Here is a 7122-nt window from a genome sequence, read left to right as displayed (position 1 = left end):
GTAATGAACTGGAATCACCGCCTAAAGTATCGAAGGAAGTAAGAAACCTCGGCATGACCATGGACTCCAAACTGTCGATGAATGCCCAAATGGACAAACTAGCAAGTTCAAACTTTGTCACTATAAAAACGCTGCAACGAATTTTCCCTCAGTTGGGATTTCCACACAAGGTCCAATCTATCATCTCCCTTGTTCTGCCCAAACTCGATTCCGCCAATAGCCTCTACCATGGTCCACCTTTAACGACAATGAAAAGACTACAACGGATTCAGAACTCGGCTGCCAGACTACTCGTGCAAATCAAACCGCAAGAAAACATCTCCCCTGCCTTGAAAGCCTTGCATTGGTTACCGGTTGCCAGAAGATCTACGTTCAAGCTGCTTTGTATCACCCACAAAGCAGTACATGGAATGGGACCGCTCTGCCCTCTCTGCCACTCGTTTTTCCCTCGTTTCTGTGCCCCTTTTGCCTTCTGTTCCACTCGTTTTTTGTGCCCTTTTGCCTTCTGTGCCACTCGTTTTTCCCTCGATTTTGTGCCCCTTTTTCCTTCTGTTACCTTTGTTGTCCCTCACCGCCCTCGCCGCTGCGTCCCCTGCGGCCCGCCCCCCTGACGGCTCACTAACAATTCGCTCCTCCCGCCTCCCAGCTGCTCCTCCCCATATATGTCGCCCGCTGCGCAAGCCCGTCTGCACCTGTCCGTGCCTGGACCGCACCCAGCGCCAGAAACCCTGGCCCCCGCACCTGCCACGACGACCGCCGCCACTACGACGCCAGCACTCTGCTCGCTCTCAACTCCGGACGGAGCCACACCTGCTTTAAGGCCACTACCAAACGCACACACGGCCCCTTCACCTGCCGGACCTGCAGATACACCAGCCTCAGAGCCGACGAACCACCCGCCAAGAAAGACCCTAACCACCTCCGATGCATACTACTGAACACCCGCTCCGCACGCAAGCATGCCGTCGAGCTCTGGAACCTGCTTGACTCCTCCGCACCTGACATCGCCATTGCCATCCCAGACGGCTACAAGATCACCCGCAGAGACGGCACGAACGGAGTCGGAGGAGGAATCGCCATCGTCCATAAGAAAAGCATCAGGGTCTTGACTAGCACCACCGATGCATCCACTTCGCCTTCCAGAAGCCCACCACACACCACCGTACCCAACAGATCCCCCGCCCCTGTTGGAGCAAAATTACTGAAGACCAACTACATGCAAACCTCGCTCTCCGCTCACCCACCGAACCCTCCAACACTGACGACGCTGCCCACAGCCTCAGACGCTGCATCGAGGACTGCGCCAACACCCTCGCCCCGCTGAAGAAACCCCCCACAGAGACACCAGCAAAATGGCCAACTGGTTCACCCCAGAACTCCTAGCCTCCAAGCAAGCCTGCCGGAAACTAGAGAAGAAATGGCACAGTGAACAAACTCTGGACAGCCAAGCAGCACACAAGCACACCATCCGTAAACACCACCACCTCATCAGGGCGGCCAAGAGGACCTCCTTCAAAAACCGCCTTGATAACAACACACACAATAGCAAGGAGCTCTTCAACATCGTGAAGGAACTCTCCAATCCCAGCTCCAACACCAACGACATCCTGCCGTTGCAAGCCCTGTGCGACTCCCTCGCCACCTTCTTCTACCGCAAGATAGTAGACATCCACAACAGCTTCAACACCCAGACAGCCCCAACAGACAGCAACACAACAGACCCTCCGCACACCATCGACCACGACCCCCTGCTAGCCTGGGCCAGCGCGAGCATCGATGACACATCAGATCATGCGCACAATCCACTCCGGCTCTCCGTCAGACCTATTCCCGCACCACGTCTTCAAAAGAGCAAGCAGGTCCATCGCACCCCACCTGCGCAACGTCATCAATCTCTCCCTCGAGACCGCGACCTTCCCAGAGATCTGGAAACACGCCGAGATCAACACCCTACTCAAAAGAAATCCTGGACCCTTCCCAGTCAGGGTCCTGAAGCAACCACAGCACCGAGACTGCCCTCATTGCCGCCATCGATGACATCAGGACCCTGCTGGACAACAGCGAGATCGCAGCACTCATCCTCCTAGACCTCTCTGCCACCTTCAACACCGTCTGCCACCGCACACTATGCGCACGCCTCCATGCCGCAGGGATCCGAGACAAGGCTCTGGATTGGACCACCTCCTTCCTCTCCGGCAGAACCCAGAGCATCTGCCTCCCCCCATTCCGTTTCAAAGCCTCCGAGATCATCTGTGGCGTACCCCAGGGATCCTTCCTCATGCTGACGCTGTTCAACATTTACATGGCCCCGCTCGCACACGTAGCCCGATAGCACGACCTCAACATAATCTCCTACGCCGACAAAACTCAGCTGATCCTCTCCTTTACCAAGGACCCCATCACCGCCAAAGCCAACCTCCTCGAAGGAATGAAGGCCGTCGCCGACTGGATGAAGACCAGAAGGTCTGAAGCTGAACTCGGACAAGACGGATTTCCTCATCCTCGACTCCAACCCTTCAGCCTGGGACGACTCCTGGTGGCTGATGGCACTGGGGGCATCCCCGACACCCACCGATCACGCACGCAACCTGGGAATCATCCTCAACTCAACGCTCTCAATGACCAAGCAAGTCAACGCCGTCTCCTCCTCCTGCTTCAACACCCTCTGCATGCTCCGCAAGATCTACAGATGGATCCCGACAGATACAAGAAAGACAGTCACCCAGGCCCTCGTCAGCAGCAGACTCGAATATGGAAACGCCATCTACGCGGGAGCCCCGACTAAGCTCATCAAACGACTACAACGCATCCAAAATGCCTCGGCACGACTGATCCTCGACGTACCACGCCACTGCCACATCACCCCCCACCTGAGAAACCTGCACTGGCTCCCCGTCAACAAGAGGATATCCTTCTAGCTCCTCACCCACGCACACAAGGCACTCCACAAGACCGGCCCAGCCTACCTCAACAGACGGCTCTCTTTCTACATCCCCAACCACCAGCTACGCTACGCCGACCTCTCATTCGCCACCATTCAGCACATCCGAAGAACAACCACCGGTGGTAGATCCTTCTCCCACCTCGCCGCCAAGACATGGAACACCCTCGCACTGAGCCTATGACAGACCCAAGACCTGCTGACCTTCAGGAGGATACTCAAGACCTGGCTGTTCGATCAGTAGCGCCCCCACCCAAGCGCCTTGAGACCATCGCGGGTATGCAGTGCGCTTTACAAATGATTGATTGATTGATTGGTCTTCATCAGGAATAAAATCACCAAACACATTCAACAAAGGAACCTCCGCTCTAAAGGAAAATCTCGCCTCAAAATCCCAAGATACAAGAAAAAAACCATGGGTGGCACATCCTTCCCTGTTCAAGCAGCCAAACTATGGAACTCTTTACCCCCCAACATAAGGTCCACCGACAACCACCTTATCTTCAGAAAACTTCTGAAGAATTGGCTCTTCCCCACATAAGCACCATACGCAAAGAGAAATTTACAGCATATCCCTCTGTATATATGCATTTGTTTTCACTATAGATATGTACCTATCTTTGTGTATTGCTAAAAAATATTTAATAATAAATACATAAGTAAAAATCTTATTTGGTCTACACGTACATACTTCCATTGTGCATCTATGTACCTTCCATGTACTTGGATCTGTGTGTCTGTTACTTTTCTCCTTAAAAAGCATGCCCAATGCACTACCCTATTTCTCATCCTGTGCCTCTATCAATATATTTAATCTACATTTCCTTATCTCCTTTATGTATCTATATACTTTCAATGTACTTATAGATCTATATATTTAGCACTTTCTTCTAATTTAGCATTTCCAATGCACTACCCTATTTCTAAGACTATACTTCTCTCAATATATATTCTGGCCCAACCTTCTGACTCATCTCAAACTTCTTTCTACTACTCTTTCCAATGCACTACCCTATCTCGCTAAACATCTATCAATATATCCTCTACATCCACTCTCATTTATCCCAAACCCCATACCACTACTATGATCCCCAAAATAACCCTTTCTAGACTATCTCCTACTCTACCCCTCCTTACATCATCTGACACCTCTTTTACTATACCGATCCCCTAAAACAAACCTTTCTAAACTCTTCCCTCTGAATCCTTACCTACAAAACTCCTTTTTACTCATCCAAAAGCCTCCCCTATTGCTAAGAACTAAAATAAAAATCCTTCACTGTTTTATCCCTCCACTATCGTTTTCAATCAAAATTAACAGACTAACATGTTCACTTCTCAAATTCCATATTCAATTATACTAATTCACCACTAATCCTTTATGGGTTCCAGAGTAGCGAGCTACTCGCCAATAAAGCGTCTCAACACCCCATCAGGGTTACAAGCGCTATATAAATGCAAACCTTTTCCCTTTTCTACCCCTCCCCAACCCTTCTAAATCCAAATAACGGACTAACATATCCACCACTAAAATTACTTTCATGTTTCACCATACTAATTCAACACTAATCCTTACCAGTTCCATAGTAGCTTGCTACTTGCGCTTCAAATCCCCATCAGAGATAGCAAGCGCTATATAAATACAAACCTCTTTCCCTCTTCTATCCCGCCACCTACCCTTCTGTACCCAATTAACTAAATAACATATCCACTACTCAAATTACTTCATATTTTACTATACTCATTTTCAACACTAATCCTTTATGAGTGGTGTGCTACTCGCCAGAAAAGCACTTCAACACCCATCAGGGGTAACAAGTGCTAAATGAATGCAAACCTTTCTTCTCCTTTTATACCTCCGCTATCCTCTCACTCCAAATAACTGACTAATATCCACCACTGAAATTACTTTCATATTTCACCATATTAATTCACCAGTAATCCTTTATGGGGTTCCTGAATAGCGGGCTTCAACACCCCATCAGGGGTAACAAGTGCTATATAAATCTTTTTCCCTCCTCTATCCTTCTGCTATCATTCCAAATCCAAATAACTGACTAACCTATCCACCACTTAAAATGTACTTGCATGTTTCACTATACTAATTCAACACTAATCCTCTATGGGTCCTGGGGTAGCATGCTACTCGCCGAAAATGTGCTTTGACGCCTCGTATGGGGGTAGTAAGCGCTATATAAATGCAATCACAGTACAGAACAGTGTATTTTAATGTCTCATTATAAGACAGTGTTAATGTATTTTCATGTCTCCCATAGAACTGCAAGATAAGGTTGTGACAGTGTTCAGTTATTTCTGAAGTGCAATTGCACTGTAAGCCACTGGCTGTGTATTTTTGTGTCTCATAAGACCGTGGAAGTGTATTTTAATGTCTCATTATAAGACAGTGGTATTGTATTTTCATGTCTCCCATAGAACTGCATGATAAGATTGTGACAGTGTACAGTCATTATTTCTGAAGTGCAAATGCACTGTAGGTCACTGGCAGGGTATGTTTGTGTCACATTATGAGACAGTAGCAGCGTATTTTCATGTCTCATTATAAGACAGTGGCAGTGTATTTTAATGTCTCGGTATAAAACACTGGTAGTGTATTTTCATGTCTCCCATATAATGGGATCATGAGACAGTGGTAGTGTACTTTCATTTCTGAAGTACGATTGCACAGTAAGTCATTGGCAGTGTACTTTTGTGTCTCATTATAAAACAATGGTATTGTATTTTCATGTTTCATTATAAGACTGTAGCGGTGTATTTTAATGTTTCGTTATAAGACAACCATAGTGTATTTTCAAGTGTCCCGTATAATTGCATAATGGGATATTGGCAGTGTACTTTCATTTCTGAACTACGATTGCACTGTAAGTCACTGGCAGTGTATTTTGATGTGCTCCATTGTTATAATATTTTCCTGTGTACCACAGAATGGCATTATACATAAGTTGCTGACTCGTTCATGTGCCACGTTAGATGGCAATGTGAGTCAGCAGCAGTATAGCTTTACGTCTCCCATAGAATTGCATTGTAAATAAGTGGCAGCATTTGTTTGTGAGTCCCATAGGTTTGCACTGTATGTCACTGTATCTTCACGTCTCCCATGGAATTGTATTGTAAGTCTGTGGCAGCATTTACTAAATGTCTGCCATGAGATTGAACAGTAGTCAGTATATTTTCATGCATCCTATTCTATAGGTTTGTATCACATTTCTGTCATAGCATTTTTCATTTCTGCCTTAAGATTAAACTGTGGGTGAGGTATTTTGATGTTTCCCTTGAGATTTCACTGTTAACAGGCGGCAGTGTAGCTTAATGTCACTTGTGGGATTGCATTGTCAGTAAGTGGCAGAATTTGTTTGATGTCTGTGAAAAAACTGAGCTGCATTTCTGTTTATTTTCTGGACTCCTATGCAGTGGTCGAAGTGCATTAAAGTAAGTATGGAACTGTACACTGAGCGCTGTGGGAGGCGGCGCTAGGGTGTGAAAGCGGAGTAAAAGGCATGGCTAAAATAATAAAATATTTGTAAACTATTTTGTTGATCTTTCATCGACAGGTAACATACACCTTAAATGGAAAATAAATGCAAGTTAAACTAATCAGTGAGAAATGCACAATTTCAAGTTATATATATAGCCTCTATTAGTTGATGTGCTCACTACGGATGTCTGTGTGTGTAACCAGGCAGCAAGAGATCTGAATCCTGGCTGGTGCCGTGGGGAAGAGTTACTTGTGTATGTTTAGTGCTACATGGCCCCAGTCTGTCGCAGAAAGTACTGAGAATAAATAAGTCACAATTGTAAACTTACATTACACACAGTATAAAATGGGCTAAAAAATTGCACAGAAAGGCTTAGGATAAAGATAAAAAGTGCTTTCAAAATATAGATATTAATAATTGAATTCAGACTGTATCTAGTGCAAACAGTTTTAGGCCTCAGCCTTCCCGACAGCAAAGCTTCCTGTTTTGCTAAACACATCTTTGGGAGTTTCAGAAAGTTGATCTGGGAATGCATTTTACCTGTTGCTTGCCATTTTCTGTGTGGTTTGTAACTCACATTTTCTTGCTTTCCATTTGCTGACTTGATTTGCTTTCTCCAGGTTCAGTTCATCCCTCTCTTGCCCAAGCCTTATTTACAGCATCCTTCTTAGTCCTCTGTTTCTGTAA

This window comes from Lissotriton helveticus, chromosome 1_1, assembly GCF_964261635.1.
Source record: "Lissotriton helveticus chromosome 1_1, aLisHel1.1, whole genome shotgun sequence".
NCBI lineage: Eukaryota > Metazoa > Chordata > Amphibia > Caudata > Salamandridae > Lissotriton > Lissotriton helveticus.
The sequence above is the reverse complement of the archived record's forward strand: the minus strand, read 5'-3'. Positions refer to the sequence as shown.